A 17,548-nucleotide genomic window follows, 5' to 3' on the forward strand; every position below is an offset into this window, starting at 1 on the left:
GACAAGATCATTAGAGTTACCAGCCTCAGAATCAGCAATTAACTGCACCTTCTCTCTGGTCAGTCTCACCGGAGGAAGGGAAGGAGAGATCAGGGACTGTGAGAGGCGGACCCTCTTCTGCTCTCTCCCTCTTCTGAGACTAATGTATAAAATAACTGGGAACCCGGAATACGGAAATCTCGGACTTCCGACTTCGATGCAGTCAAGACAACTGGGAACTTGAAAAAAAAGATTGCAGCCAAAATAAATGCTTCATAGAGTTCAATTAACAGACACATCTCAACATCAACTTTTCAGAGGAGACTGGCCTTCATGACATTCATGGTCAAATTGCTGCAAAGAAACCACTACTAAAGGAAACCAATAAGAAGAGACTTGCTTGGGCCAAGAAACACGAGAAATGGACAGTAGACTGGTGGAAATCTGTTCTTTGGTTTGATGAGTTAAAATGTGAGATCTTTGGTTGCAACCGCCGTGTCTTTGTGAGATGCAGAGCAGTTGAGCGGATGATCTCCGCATGTGTGGTTCCCACCATGAAGCATGGAGGAGGAGGTGTGATGGTGTGGGGGTGCTTTGCTGGTGACACTGTATGTGATTTATTTAGAATTCAAGGCACACTTAACCAGCATGGCTACCACAGCATTCTTCAGCGATACGCCATCCCATCTGGTTTACGCTTAGTGGGACTATCATTTGTTTTTCAACAGAACAATGAACCAAGACACATCTCCAGGCTGTGTAAGGGCTATTTGACCAAGAAGGAGAGTGATGGAGTGCTGCATCAGATGACCTGGCCTCCACAATCACCTGACCTCAACCCAATTGAGATGGTTTGGGATGAGTTGGACCGCAGAGTGAAGGAAAAGCAGCCAACAGTGCTCGGCATATGTGGGAACTCCTTCAAGAATGTTGGAAAAGCATTCCTCATGAAGCTGGTTGAGCAAATGCCAAGAGTGTGCAAAGCTTTCATCAAGGCAAAGAGTGGCTACTTTGAAGAATCTAAAATCTAAAATATGTTTTGTTTAACACTTTTTTGGTTTACATTATTCCATAAGTGTTATTTCATAGTTTTACTGTCTTCACTAGTATTCTACAATGTAGAAAATAGTAGAAATAAAGAAAAATCCTTGAATAAGTAGGGGTGTCAACTTTTGACTGGTACTGCATATATATTTGCCAAAAATAAATGTGGGATTGGAAGTGATACAGACAATTACATTGATGCAAGCTACAATATATCTGCAATATTAAAGCTGATCTACCCCCTAAAAATATATATAATACTAATAAGAAGAAAAAAAAGAGCTCTCCAGAAGGTTTACTAAAACATTCAAGAGCCATTTTCTCAAAAGTGAGGTTACAAGTTAATCAACTTTCAAAGCAGAATTACTTTCCCATTGCTCCTCAACTGTAGTGTATGATATACCATTTTCTAGTTCTGAGTCTACTTTTATCCAATGTCAAAGCACAATTTCAAATGTTGCTATATAAGTCCGAATCGAGCCTGTTGGTCATCTTTATTATGAATAAAAAACAGAAATACCTTATTTACTTAAGTATGCAGAACCTTTGCTATGAGACTCAAAATTGAGCTCAGGTGCATCCTGTTTCCATTGATCATACTTGAGATGTTTTTACAACTTGACTGGAGTCCACCTGTGGTACATTTAATTGATTGGATATGATTTGGAAATGCACACACCTGTCTATACAAGTTCCCACAGTTGACAGTGCATGTCAAAGTAAATACCAAGCCATGAGGTTAAAGACAGTGTCCATAGAGCTCAGAAACAGGATTGTGTCGAGGCACAGATCTGGGGAAGTGTACCAAAACATTTCTGCAGCATTGAAGGTCCCCAAGAACACATTGGCCTCCATCATTCATAAATGGAAGAAGTTTGGAACCACCAAGACTCTTCCTAGAGCTGGCCGCCCGGCCAAACTGAGCAATCGGGGGAGAAGGGCCTTGGTCAGGGAGGTGACCAAGACCCGATGGTCACTCTGAAAGAGCTTGAGAGTACCTCTGTGGAGATGGTTGTCCTTCTGGAAGGATCTCCCATCTCTGCAGCACTCCACCAATCAGGCCTTTATGGTTGTCGTGTCTTTGCTATGCCAGATTAAGTGATATGACATGCTATTTTATAAAATAATTTCTCTGTAATTAATATTACCTGATTAAACTAATCATGTAAATGTAATTAACCAGAAAGTCGGGGCACCACATAAGAATGTTTATAGAGCTGCTGTCTTCTGAATAAACTCTTAAAGACCTGTTAATCTTTTATATCAATAGCAGTCAATTATTAATCGTCACCTTATTCAGTCTCATCTGAACGTCGTAAAATTCTTGTTATCTTTACGAACCCTGGCTAAGAAGTTGAAACAGCAATACAACATTTGGTTTAATTATTTATTTACTAAATTATCACACAGAATTACATATACACAGGATGGATCATACATTGATTACTAATTATGTCATACAGGAAAACGTCCCTAGCGGACGGAACCGATATGACGGCTGGTTACACAAAGAAAGGGGGTTGGCTTTGAATGAGAGCGCAGGAAGACTGAGGAACAAAAGGATTGGTTCTCTATCGTACCTTATGAAGCTATGCTATCGTAAATACAGAATCTTATGCATTCTAAATAACCGCCCATTTGGAAAAGGAAAATGTAAGAAATATTTACTCTGAGCTGCACTTCGATAGATTGGTCGTAGATGGAAGACTGGGTTGCCCAGCAGAGATCTCTCTTGTCCTTTGAAGAATATGTCTTGTGGTAGAACGGATACGTTGTAGTACCGTCGTCGTGTGGTAGAACGGATCTGTTGTAGTACCCTGTCTTTCTGAAGAGATTGTCTGTTCTTTCCTAGCCCGCGTTTACAGCTGCTGCTGCTAACTCGACGTCTAGGATGTATCACTTCTTTAGTGAATAAGAGTTCAAAGTTCATACCAAGTTGCCATACTATAAGCTCATGCTATATTCTGGCTGGTATAGTCGAAATTCATCCTTCCAGCGTGTCGATCATCACCTCCTCACGTCACCAGGAACACAATGTTAATTTCGTTAGGTTGTAGTCGTCCAACTATTCGCAACCACAGCTCACGCTGAGGTTGGTTTAGTTCTGTAGTTGATATTAGCCCTTTTAAACATATAGACAGCAGTCCTCACGTCATCAGGAACACAAGGTTGACTTTCATCAATGGGCTTTTGTAGTGGTGGAGAGAAGGGCGTGTTTCATAGTTCACAACCAATGTCTGTTCACTTGGGCGGAGCCACTGAGTGAACATTGTTCACTTATGGAAACAATTCTCTCATTTAGAAGCTAAAACTACATTTAATCTTTTCACAAATAGTTTCATATTTAAACATTTAAATTGCACAACAATGTGAATCTGATAACTAGGATGTGTAGACTTTTCAAGGTACAGTTTATGTCATCCTATCATCAGTAATAATGTCTCAGACGACAACTGATCTGACATGATATTCTTTAAGTACCAAAGGATATTTTTAACTGGTTGGAATACCAAAATATGGTTCCATTCCCAACCTTTTGATGTCACCAGACACCAGACTCTATGTTAACAAAGGGCTTTCCAAGAGTCAAATCTGTAGAGTTGAGAGAGAAAAGGGGAAAGGTATTTATGGGGGTCATAAACCTCACCAACAGGGCAACGTCCTGACATGGTAGAGTGGCCAGACGGAAGTCACTCCTCAGTAAAAGGCACAACAGCCCGCTTGGAGTTTGCCAAAAGGCACATATAGGACTGTCAGACCATGAAAAACAAGATTCTCTGGTCTGATGAAACCAAGATTGAACTTTTGGCCTGAATGGCAAGCGTCATATCTGGAGGAAACCTGGTACCATCTCTACGGTGAAGCATGATGGTGGTGATGTTTTTTAGCGGCAAGCACTGTGATACTCATTCTGATGGAGGGAAAGATGAACGGCGCAAAGTACAGAGAGATCCTTGATGACAACTTGCTCCAGAGCAGGGGCGGAAGCTTCACCTTCCAAAGGGACAACAACCCTAAGCACACAGCCAAGACAACACAGGAGTGTTGAATGTCCTTAGGTGTCCCAGCCAAAGCCCGGACTTGAATCTCTGGAGAGACCTGAAAATAGCTGTGCAGTGACACTCCCCATCCAACCTGACCTAGCTTGAGAGGATCTGCAGAGAAGAATGAGAGAAACCCCCGAAATACAGGTGCGTCATACCCAAAAAGACTCAAGTCTGTAATCGCTGCCAAAGATGCTTCAACAAAGTACTGAGTAAAGGGTTTGAATACTTCTGTAAATGTGATATTTAAGTTTTTTAATTGTAATAAATGTGCAAACATTTCTAAACCTGTTTTTGCTTTGTCATTATGGGGTATTGTGTGTTGATTGATGAGGGGGGGAAAACAATTTAATCAATTTTAGATTGAGGCTGGAACGTAACAAAATGTGGAAAAAGTGTCTGAATACTTTCGGAATGCACTGTATGCACAGGATACAGTGAGATGTATACGGGAACATGACATTGCATTGTATTGTGCACTATTGAAGTCTCAATTTGTTTCATGTTTTTCCAATGTCAACCTATAATGCACAGAATAGTTTGGACCTTTTGCATGAGAGACTCAGGGATAGAATTAGCATTTAAAAAACTGTATTTATGACATCACTATTGCATCATGACGTCATCTCGGGACAAATGTAGTAACCAACAGCTACTTTCCTTGAAAAATTGTTGGCAACACTGCATAGGGTTGCTCACGACCTGCGAATTCCTGCTTTAAGAAACAACGTTCTTCTGTGGGAATTTCAGTACTTCAGCATAACGTTTTTCCTACAGGTTTCCTCATGGTTCTATTTAAAGTAATTTTCTCAAGTTGTTACGAGAACGTTAAGAAAACTTTCCATAAGAAACACGAAACTTTAGTAACATTCAGAGAATGTTCTATGATTGTTTATTTAAAAACATATACATTCCGTTCTCAGCATCAACAAAACTCTATCCTCTATCTTGTTAAGTTTGTTCAGGTCAGTGGCGGTCAGTGGCGTTGAAAATGAGGGAGGATGATAAAAAAAATTATGAGCATGGCCTTATTTCTATTACAGTATATTGGATGACCGTCATTCATATTCCATTCACCCAACATTGATAGGTTTAGGTTACATGATACTCAAAATTTCCCTAAACCCAAGATGAGGTTGCTACAACCTAAGGGCACACAGGCCGAGATAAATATTTGATGTGACAGACAGTGACACATGGACAGACAATGACACATTCAATAGTGCCTTACACACTCTTGCCTGCATCTAGCTGATCTAGCGTGTAATCATTAGTCCAACAGTTGCAAACGAGTTTCTATTGGACAAATTCAGGTATGTTTAATCAGGTATGTTTATTTCGTTCTGTTTGCTCTTGTTTAAGAAACGTTTTTCAACAGAATCGCCGGAATGAATACACCCCTGATCACACGCAAACAGTTTACTTTCATAGCCACATACAAACAGCTTGTTGCATTCCTTCTTGCATCTACTCACAATCCTCCTCTCACCTTTTCCCTTTGCTTGTGGACTTCAATGCACAACACAGCTGTCTGTGACCAGGTGAAAAAACATTTCCAAGCCAAACCACCATATCATAACCGCTACACACAGCCTACATCGTTGTCACCATATTAGCTAAAGTAACGACATAGTCAACATAGCTAATAGAACTGTGTTAGTAAATCTGCTACAATCATGCATTACAGTGTACCGTTAGTAAGCAGTTTAGCAGTTACACCGGTGGGCCTGGTGGCAATAAATTAGCAAAACAAAAAGCTTACTTGGTAGCGTTCCAGTGTTGGATAGTCATAGCCTGCTAGCTGACATAGCATCCCTCTGTTTGAGCAAGGTGTTTGAGTAGGCTAAACTATCTAGCTACATTTTCTAGCTAAAAAAATATAAAATATAGAGCTAGCTCTCTCTCTCTCTCTCTTGCTCCTCCTTCATTTTTGAAAAAATGAATTTGTTAAAAAGTGTTCAACTATTGTCTTTCTCTTTGAGTTTGTCATGTGCCTCATCTGTACTAGTTCAAAACAGTTAACCCAAATTTAGCTAGCAGTGTTATTGAAACATGTTACATTCAAATAATTTCCGTACTCAGAATGTTAATAAAACTTCCCAGGAAAACTTTCAAGGAATCATAGTAAAACGTTATCAGAACCTCTCTGCAACCTAAAAACTGTACAGTGGCTTGTGAAAGTATTCACCCCCTTTGGCCTTTTTCCTATTGTGTTGCTTTAGAACCTGGAATTAAAATAGATTTTTGGGGGTTTGTATCATTTGATGTACACAACATGCCTACCAATTTGAAGATGCAAAATATTTTTTATTGTGAAACAACAAGAAATAATTACAAAAACAGAAAACTTGAGCGTGCATAACTATTCACCCCCCCAAAGTCAATATTTTGTAGAGCCACCTTTTGCAGCAATTACAGCTGCAAGTCTCTTGTAGTATGTCTCTATAAGCTTGGCACATCTAGACACTGGGAGTTTTGCCCATTCTTCAAGGCAAAACTTCTCCAGCTCCTTGGATGGGTTCCACTGGTGTGCAGAAATCTTTAAGTCATACCACAGATTCTCCATTGGATTGAGGTCTGGGCTTTGACTAGGCCATTCCAAGACTTTTAAATGTTTTCCCTTAAACCACTCAAGTGTTGCTTTAGCAGTATGCTTAGGGTCATTGTCCTGCTGGAAGGTTAACCTCTGTCCAGTCTCAAATCTCTGGAAGACTGAAACAGGTTTCTCTCAAGAATTTCCCTGTATTTAGCGCCATCCATCATTCTTTCAATTCTGACCAGTTTCCCAGTCCCTACCGATGAAAAACATCCCCACAGCATGGGGATGGCGTTCTCGGGGTTATGAGAGGTGTTGGGTTTGCACCAGACATAGCATTTTCCTTCATAGCCAAAAAGATAAATTTAAGTGTCATCTGACCAGAGTACCTGCTTCCATACGTTTGGGGAGTCACCCACATGTCTTTTGGCGAACACCAAACGTGTTTGCTTATTTTTTTCTTTAAGCAATGGCTTTTTTTCTGGCCACTCTTCTGTAAATCCCAGCTCTGTGGAGTGTACGGCTTAAAGATGGTAGCCAATCAGTCTGTTCGTTTGTATGTGGGATCCTTGAGATCAGAGTTTTAAGAGTTTTTATGTTTTAATGACCCTGATCCTGTTTACTAAAGCAAATACTTTTTATGTGAAGGTGGTTGCTGTATATACCAACTATTATTTTTAGATCTCAGTCTCTATTTTATTAAATTTACTTGTACAAAGATTTCGGATTGAGAAGGCCTATATTTTTTTTCTACACATTTCTGGAGTTGGAGCTCGCCGTGTCAGGAGCGTCTGTCTGTGCGCAAGGCCTGCTACGCGAGCGCAGGTGCGCACTGAAGACTAGGAGCGGAGAAGCATTTATTGGATTGGAAAATCTGATGCACCGTGGGCGGTGGGAAAATCTACCTTGTTTTACACAAGTTCTACTGGTCGTTACACACCTGTGCTGAAATATCTCTAAAAACCGGCATTATGTATCTGTTACTGTGTCTGCTCTTTACTCAATGCCATCCTGGATTAAATAGGCTGAATGATCAATGGGTGAGTGAGTTATCTTCGCCTTATGCCCTACAATTTGTAAACACTCCGACGAGACCATCATGTCAATACCACCAGGAACTTGGTCTCTCTCTGCAATTGCATTTGTACCACTCTCAAACGCAACTGGACCTACACTTGATGGCATACTTCTAAAATCTCAAACTATTGAATTACTTTTTTTCTGTGTCAAAAGAGTCAGTTCATTTTATTGACAATGGTGCTGGCTCCACAAAGTCCTCATGCATTGGGCAACTGAGATATATTGTTATGCTTTTATTGTTGATCTCTGGTAATGTGCGACCAAACTCTGGGCCGGTAGATACCATGCAATCTCTACCGACTCCCTATGATTTTAAAAACAGAGCAGGTTTTGGCCTCTTGCATGTTAATGTCAGAAGTCTATTTCCAATTAGAATATGGGCCAAAACGACAAATGCAGACGTAATGGTTTTATCAGAAACTTGGCAAAAGAGGTCTGTGTCAAAAAACTCAATATCTATTGATGGGTACACGGTTTTTAGATCGGATCGGATGAGTAAAGGAGGAGGGGTTGCAAATTATGTGAAATCCGAGTACCAAAGCCAAACATTTTGAATTGCTTGCGGTTAAAGTGAACATATATAAGGACTCCTACGTCACTGTAGTCGGCTGCTACAGACCACCCTCGGCTTTGGGACACGCTCTTAACTCTCTTTCTGATGTCCTGCACAAGCTAAATGACTCTGAATTCATTATTTTAGAAGTTTTGAACTGGGACATGCTTACATCTGTATCGGACTCTTTTAAAGAACTGTGTGACTCTCTGAATCTCGCTCAATTAATTAATGCGCCTACAAGACCGAATCCCAGAGCACCTAACAAATCAACGCTATACTGGACATTATTCTAACAAATACCTCTCACAAATACACATTGACAGGGATATTCTGTAATGGTGTTAGTGATCACTGTGCAATTGCTTGTGTTAGAAATACAAACATGACCAAAGCCAAACCCCGTTATATTTCTAAAAGACATTTTAGACAGTTTGATGAGCAAGCCTTCTTACATGATCTGTACCATAATATTGACAGAGTAAGTCTGATTCCCGATGTCGACACTGCCTGGGACTATTTTTATATAACATTTGTGTCGATATGTGATAAGCATGCCCCTGTGAAGAAATTTAGAATCAGTGGAAGGGACAATCTCTGGTTTTCAGATTTAATTCAGAATTAATTAGAAAGAGAAATATCTCTTGGGCTCAAGCTAGACTTACAAATGCTCCTGTTGACTGGGCCTCCTTCAGAGCGCTAAGAAACAAATGCACAGGACTGATCAGGAAGTTCAAATCAGATTACTATTTAAATGCAGTCCAAGAGAACCTAAACAACCCTACCAAGTTCTGGAAGCTAATCGAATCAGTATCAGGTTCTAATGTATCCTCTGGCCTTCCTGACCATTTAATGATGGATTCTAATGAAGTGAAGGATAAAGCCAATAGTGTAGGGGTATTTAACAAGCACTTCATATCTGCTGGTTCAGTTTTTAATAATGGTAGGGCCCAGGCCTCTAATGTAAGCTCTGTTCCAGTCAACTATGATATAGGCTCTCATGTGAACCATTTTAACCTTGAGCCTGTTTCTTATGCTGAGGTCTATAAAACACTAAAGGCAATAAACACTAAAAAGTCTGCAGGTCCAGACCTCTTAAAGATAGCAGCTGGTATTATTACTGTGGCTCACATTTTCAACTTGAGTCTCTTGACCAATTCCATACCCAGCATTTGGAAATCAGCTTATGTCCTCCCACTGCTAAAGGGTGGAGATCCTGTCACGTTCTGACCATAGTTCTTTTGTGTTTTCTTGTTTTAGTGTTGGTCAGGATGTGAGCTGGGTGGGCATTCTATGTTTTGTGTTTCTATGTTGGGTTTGTTGTTTGGCCTAATATGGTTCTCAATCAGAGGCAGGTGTTTGTCATTGTCTCTGATTGGGAACCATATTAAGGTAGCCTGTTTTGTGTTGGGATTTGTGGGTGGTTGTTTCGTTTTGCCACGTTTGTTATTTTGTATTTGTATAGTGTTCACGTTATCGTCTCTTTATTAAAACATGTTGAACACGGAATACGCTGCGTCTTGGTCCGATCCCTGCTACACCTCCTCTTCAGACGAAGAGGAGGAAGGCTGCCGTTACAGATCCCTCAGATGCTAATAACTATCGCCCTATCTCTAAACTCCCTATCCTGGCCAAAGTCTCTGAATCCCTATTGAACTCACAGTTAAAAAACGTCTTCATTGAAAAGAACATACTGAGCGGCATTCAGTCTGACTTTAGATCGGGGCACAGCACCACAACTGCAGCTATGGCAGTGGCAAACGACATCATTAATGCACTTGATAAAAAGCAATGTGCTGCTCTGTTTGTGGATTTATCAAAGGCCTTTGATTCAGTTGACGATGAATTGTTGCTAGCTAGACTCAGAAACATTGGGCTCAGTGAAGGGGCAGTAAATTGGTTTAGGAACTATCTTTCTGACAGAACACAATGTGTATATACCGACAATCACAAGTCTAGCTTTCTTGAGATGAATAGAGGTGTGCCCCAGGGTTCCATTGTAGCTCCTGTGTTGTTCTCAATTTTTATTAATGATTTGGGAAATGGGATGCAACCAGCAAAGTTACATCTACAGTGGGGAGAACAAGTATTTGATACACTGCCGATTTTGCAGGTTTTCCTACTTACAAAGCATGTAGAGGTCTGTAATTTTTATCATAGGTACACTTCAACTATGAGAGACGGAATCTAAAACAAAAATCCAGAAAATCACATTGTATGATTTTTAAGTAATTAATTTGCATTTTATTGCATGACATAAGTATTTGATACATCAGAAAAGCAGAACTTAATATTTGGTACAGAAACCTTTGTTTGCAATTACAGAGATCATACGTTTCCTGTAGTTCTTGACTAGGTTTGCACACACTGCAGCAGGGATTTTGGCCCACTCCTCCCTACAGATCTTCTCCAGATCCTTCAGGTTTCGGGGCTGTCGCTGGGCAATACGGACTTTCAGCTCCCTCCAAAGATTTTCTATTGGGTTCTGGTCTGGAGACTGGCTAGGCCACTCCAGGACCTTGAGATGCTTCTTACGGAGCCACTCCTTAGTTGCCATGGCTGTGTGTTTCGTGTCGTTGTCATACTGGAAGACCCAGCCACGACCCATCTTCAATGCTCTTACTGAGGGAAGGAGGTTGTTGGCCAAGATCTCGCGATACATGGCCCCATCCATCCTCCCCTCAATACGGTGCAGTCGTCCTGTCCCCTTTGCAGAAAAGCATCCCCAAAGAATGATGTTTCCACCTCCATGCTTCACGGTTGGGATGGTGTTCTTGGGGTTGTACTCATCCTTCTTCTTCCTCCAAACACGGCGAGTGGAGTTAGACCAAAAAGCTCTATTTTTGTCTCATCAGACCACATGACCTTCTCCCATTCCTCCTCTGGATCATCCAGATGGTCATTGGCAAACTTCAGACAGGCCTGGACATGCACTGGCTTAAGCAGGGGGACCTTGCGTGCGCTGCAGGATTTTAATCCATGACGGCGTAGTGTGTTACTAATGGTTTTCTTTGAGACTGTGGTCCCAGCTCTCTTCAGGTCATTGACCAGGTCCTGCCGTGTAGTTCTGGGGTGATCCCTCACCTTCCTCATGATCATTGATGCCCCACGAGGTGAAATCTTGCATGGAGCCCCAGACCGAGGGTGATTGACCGTCATCTTGAACTTCTTCCATTTTCTAATAATTGCGCCAACAGTTGTTTCCTTCTCACCAAGCTGCTTGCCTATTGTCCTGTAGCCCATCCCAGCCTTGTGCAGGTCTACAATTTTATCCCTGATGTCCTTACACAGCTCTCTGGTCTTGGCCATTGTGGAGAGGTTGGAATCTGTTTGATTGAGTGTGTGGACAGGTGTCTTTTATACAGGTAACGAGTTCAAACAGGTGCAGTTAATACAGGTAATGAGTGGAGAACAGGAGGGCTTCTTAAAGAAAAACTAACAGGTCTGTGAGAGCCGGAATTCTTACTGGTTGGTAGGTGATCAAATACTTATGTCATGCAATAAAATGCAAATTAATTATTTAAAAATCATACAATGTGATTTTCTGGATTTTTGTTTTAGATTCCGTCTCTCACAGTTGAAGTGTACCTATGATAAAAATTACAGACCTCTACATGCTTTGTAAGTAGGAAAACCTGCAAAATCGGCAGTGTATCAAATACTTGTTCTCCCCACTGTATATGCAGATGATACAGTTATATATTCATGTGCTCCTTCTCTGGTTCAGGCTGTTGAAGAGCTCCAGACTGCTTTTCAGTCACTGCAGGCCTCCCTTTATGGTCTCAAACTGGTTTTGAATATACAAAAAACTAAATTCATGACCTTTACCAGAACTAGAACTTTGCCAGAGAATGTTAGCATTGTCACATCTGGTGGCTTATCCATTTAAAAAGTGTCATTCTACAAATACCTAGGTATTTGGTTGGATGACAAGTTGTCCTTTAAAGTTCATGTGGATAATCTTGTGACAAAGCTTAAATTGAAATTGAGTTTTCATTTTTGTAATTAGGCTTGCTTCCCGCTTATGGCTAGAAAGAAGCTTGTTCAGGCCACTTTTCTCTCTGTAATTGATTATGGTGACTTGTTGTACATGCATGCAGCCTCCTCCGTCTTACAGAGACTGGACTCTGTTTATCATGCATCCTTGCGCTTTATTACAAATGCCAAGTCACTCACCCACCATTGCACATTGTATCAAATGATAGGTTGGACCTCACTTTATATGCGCTGAAAGATACATGTGTATGTGTTCATCTACAAAGCCCTTTGGGTAAACTCCCTCTTTACCTCTGTAGTCTGGTCTCCTTCACCACCAGCAGTTACCATACCCGGTCTGCTAGGTGGCTGCTACTTAAAGTCCCCAGGACATTCACAGTATTAGGCAAGACTGCCTTCTCTTCTTGTGCACCAGACGCATGGAATAATCTGCAATCCATGCTTCATCTAGATATGTTAGTGCCACTGAATTAATTTAAAATATTGCTGGGAGACTGTTACAGACGAGTGTAAATGCATTTTTTTAGTCTGGATTATGTTGTTGTATTGTATTAAGTCTGTAATGTATTGATTGTTGCTGCCTTCTTGGCCAGGTCTCCCTTGAAAAAGAGACTCTGGGTCTCAATGGGCTTTTTCCTGGTTAAATGAAGGTTAAATAAAAATAATAAAGTGGTCCCATGGACAGATACTCCAATCTCCGCTGGGAGCTTTGCAGCTCCTTCAGGGTTATCTTTGGTCTCTTTGATGCCTCTAATTAATGCCCTCCTTGGTCCGTGAGTTTTGGTGGGCAGCCCTTTCTTGGCAGGTTTGATGTGGTGCCATATTCTTTAAAAAAAAAATAATAATGGATTTAATGGTGCTCCGTGGGATGTTCAAAGTTTGGGATATTTTTTTATAACCCAAACCTGATCTGTACTTCTCCACAACTTTGTCCCTGGCCTGTTTGGAGAGCTCCTTGGTCTTCATGGTGCTGTTTTCTTGGTGATACCGCTTGCTTGGTGATACCGCTTGCTTGGTGATACCGCTTGCTTAGTTGTGTTGCAGACTCTGGGGGCCTTTCAGAGCAGAGCATATATGCTGAGATCATGTGACAGATCATGTGACACTTAGATTGCACACAGGTGGACTTTATTTAACAAATTATGTGACTTCTGAAGGTAATTGGTTGCGCCAGATCTTATTTAGGGGCTTCATAGCAAAGGGGGTGAATACATATGCGCGCACCACTTTTCCTTTTGACATTTTTTAAAATTTATTTAAACAAGTTATTTTTTTTCATTTCACTTCACCAAGTTGGACTATGTTGTGTATGTCCATTACATGAAATCCAAATAAAAATCAATTTAAATGACAGGTTGTAATGCAACAAAACAGGAAAAATGCCAAGGGGGATGAATACTTTTGCAAGGCACTGTACGTTCCCAAAACAGGTACATTTTTTAAATTCCTTTCTCAGAACATTTAAAAAACGTTCAGTTTTACCGGTCAAGAAACTTACAGTATGGCTTCGTTCCCAAAACCAAAGGGAAACAAAAAACGTATGTTCCCATAACTTCCGAGGAACCAAAATGTGCAAGCTGGGAATTGACAAAAATTGCTTTAATTCTTGGGTTATGACACTATATACCAGTGTAGCAATTGTACCAAACCCCTAAGGCATTCAAATTATAATTGAACAGGTAAAGAGGTATGCTTAGATAGCCTATAGCCTTTTACACTGAATTATGCATAATAATTATGGCTCTACGTTGCAGAAAAAAAGCTGTTTCAGGTGTTTGAAAAATGGCAAATTCTCCAACTTCCGCTACGCCCCTGCCAAATCAATACAGTAGGCTATACATGCACATGATTCTGAATGTACTGTAATGCCTAAGTGGATTCTTAAAAAAACTATGTATTGGTCACATACAAATTTTTAACAGATGTTATTGCGCGTGTAGCGAAATGCTATATAAATATTAGATTGAGCAATGTCGAGTAGCATTGACTAAAACACAGTCGAAGAGAATACAGTATATACATATGAGATGAGTAAAGCAGTATGTAAACATTATTAAAGTGACTAGTGTTCAATTATTAAAGTGGCCAGTGATTCCAAGTCTATTTATATAGGGCTGTAGCCTCTACGGTGCATGGTTGCGTAACTGGGTGGAAGCCGGCAAGTGATTGGATTTATCAGTCTGATGGCCTTGAGATAGAAGCTGTTTTTCAGGCTCTTGGTCCTAGCTCTAGGTGTCCTGGAAAGCGGGTAGCTTGAGAAGATGAGAAAGCAAACAAAACACTAATATACTACATCTGTAATGAAGTTATCTGTATTAAATGTATACATGCATATGATTAGATACAATTATGATAAACTAAGTCTAACTGTCTTTTTCAGTAGTCTATAGATAATGTCAAGTGATGTTACCATCTGAATTCCAATCTGAATTTCCAGTGCTGTTCACTCAGATGAAACACTGACTGCAGCAGAATGACAGTAATTATAGCCTGAATAATAGATAATAGTGTACTAATAACAGAGCTGGGCTAGAATGGGAATGCCTGGGAAGCTGTGCTGCAGGGCCAAGGAAGGCTACTACTCTACACACTTCACACAGTGTGCGGCAGGATTACATCAGAGCACAGGGCTGGTGTGTGTACAGAGGGAAGCCACGACATGATTCTTCAGTCTGTTTGATGCTAACTGACACACTAAATCCCACATAACTGCAGTACTGCAAGTGTGTGTGTGTGTGTGTGTTTCTTTGATTGCAGCATCTGATGTTATCTGTGTAAACAAATAAACATTAAAAAAAATATGGGGTGGAAAAACATGGTGGAAACTTGGGGTGTAAAGTCACTCGTGGACACAGGAACTTCCTGCCCTTAAGACAAGTACAGAATCTCTCTCTCTCTCTCTCTCTCTCTCTCTCTCTCTCTCTCTCTCTCTCTCTCTCAATTTAAGGGCTTTATTGGCTTGGGAAACATATGTTAACATTGCCAAAGCAAGTGAAGTAGATAATAAACAATAACAATTAACAGTAAACATTACACTCACAAAAGTTCCTAAATAATAAAAAACATTTCAAATGTAATATTACGTGCAAATAGTTAAAGTACAAAAGGGAAAGTAAATGCACATAAATATGGGTTGTATTTACAATGGTGTTTGTTCTTCACTGGTTGCCCTTTTCTTGTGGCAACAGATCACAAATGTTGCTGCTGTGATGGCACATTGATATTTCACCCAGTAGTTTATCAAAATTGGGTTTGCTTTCAAATTATTTTTGGATCTGTGTAATCTGAGGGAAATATGCGTCTCTAATGTAATCATACATTTGGTAGGAGGTTAGGAAGTGCAGCTCAGTTTCCACCTCATTCTGTTTGTTCTTTGAAATAGGGCAAAAAAGATTGAAGAAGTGGTTCACCCATACATCTCTGTTTTGGATAGATAACTCTTTGTGTTGTTGTTTGTTTAGTGTTTTCCAATTTTCCCAGAAGTGGTTAGAGTCTATGGATTCTTCAATTACATTGAGCTGATTTCTAACGTGCTGTTCCTTCTTTTTCCATAGTGTATTTCTGTATTGTTCAAGTGATTCACCATAGTGAAGGTGTAGGCTCAGGTTTTCTGGGTCTCTATGTTTTTGGTTGGATAGGTTTCTCAATTTCTTTGTTAGGTTTTTGCATTCTTCATCAAATCATTTGTCATTCTTATTCATTTTCTTCTGTTTTCTGTTTGACATTTTTGGATTTGATAGGGAAGCTGAGAGGTCAAATATACTGTTTAGGTTTTCTACTGCCAAGTTACCACGCATGAGATTCCCACATTGTAGCCTGTACATTGAATATATTCACTGATCATATACTCTTCCTTGGCAAATAAAGATGCGGTTCAGGTATGCATCTCTGAGACATTCTTTTTCAGTCATGTCAAACTCCATTATTTGAATGATGCTGTGACTGCATGTATGTATTACAATTATACACTTCAACAGTGTTTACCACTCCTGCTCCTGGGACATCAATGATTACATATTGTAATTATGCAATAGACTAGAAACATGATTGATTTGTAATTCATTTATACAGAAAAAAAACGATGCATATCTAACTCCCTTCATTTGCATTAATCTGAGGACACATTATAGTATTTCAATAAGATATTTAATTTCAACCAGTAGAGAATGTGAAACGCTTTATTGAAAGAAGTTCATTATCCAGGTGTTATAAATACATAATAAATGCATTAATATTATGATAATTGTAATATAAATACAATTTCAATCTGTACTTCAATGCACATATGGTGGGCATGATTAAACGAGGAAGAAAGACCAGGTGGGGAGAGAGGTGTAGAAGACAGAAAGGGAAAGAGGTAAGAACAGAGGCAGACAGCATATGATTAATGAATTACAGTGCTACCCTAATATTCTCTCAGTTCATCACAATTGCAGTGTCTCCTAACCAGCCTTGGGCCCCCAGTTGGCCCGAAGGTTATCTTAAGAGCGGGTGAGGTGGCGATGACGGGACTGGCTTCCTCTCACATCAAAACATACCTGCAGACGAGTGACAGATGGGTAGAGAGAGAGCATGATTAAGCCTTGTTTTTACATTTTTTTAACACAGTCAGTCACTCTGGGACTACAACATCGCTGTATGTATTTCAATGTAAAGCATCTCTTTAATAATACTTCCTGTTGACCCGACCAAGTGACCCATCACCTATGATCATGCTGTGCCCTCTGTGTTAGCCAGTTCAGATGCAGGAGGGGTTCACAAAAACAGCTGATATAACCTAGAATATTTAGGGAGAAGGGGGAGAGGGATAAAGTGAAGAAGAGAGACTGTTATTGTGTGTGTGTTCTCACCTGGTGTCCACACTAAGTGGCTACAGAGTACTTTATGCTGAAAAACAGACACATGGGGACAAACAATTGAAGATAATGTCAATAGAAGATAATGTATGTGATGCAGACACCTATCGGAGTGTACCTGAAACATTTAAATATAGAGTACAGTTGAAGTCGGAAGTTTACATACACCTTAGCCAAATACATTTAAACTCAGTTTTCACAATTCCTGACATTTAAATCTAGTAAAAAATTCCCTGTCTTAGGTCAGTTAGGATCACCACGTTATTATAAGAATGTGAAATGTCAGAATAATGGTAGAGAGAATGATTTATTTGAGCTTTTATTTCTTTCATCACATTCCCAGTGGGTCAGAAGTTTACAATTAGTATTTGGTAACATTGCCTTTAAATTGTTTAACTTGGGTTGTCACGACTTCCACCGAAGGTGGCTCCTCTCCCTATTCGGGCGGCGCTCGAATGTC

Source organism: Salvelinus alpinus, chromosome 30 (assembly GCF_045679555.1).
Source record: "Salvelinus alpinus chromosome 30, SLU_Salpinus.1, whole genome shotgun sequence".
Taxonomy (NCBI): Eukaryota; Metazoa; Chordata; class Actinopteri; order Salmoniformes; family Salmonidae; genus Salvelinus; species Salvelinus alpinus.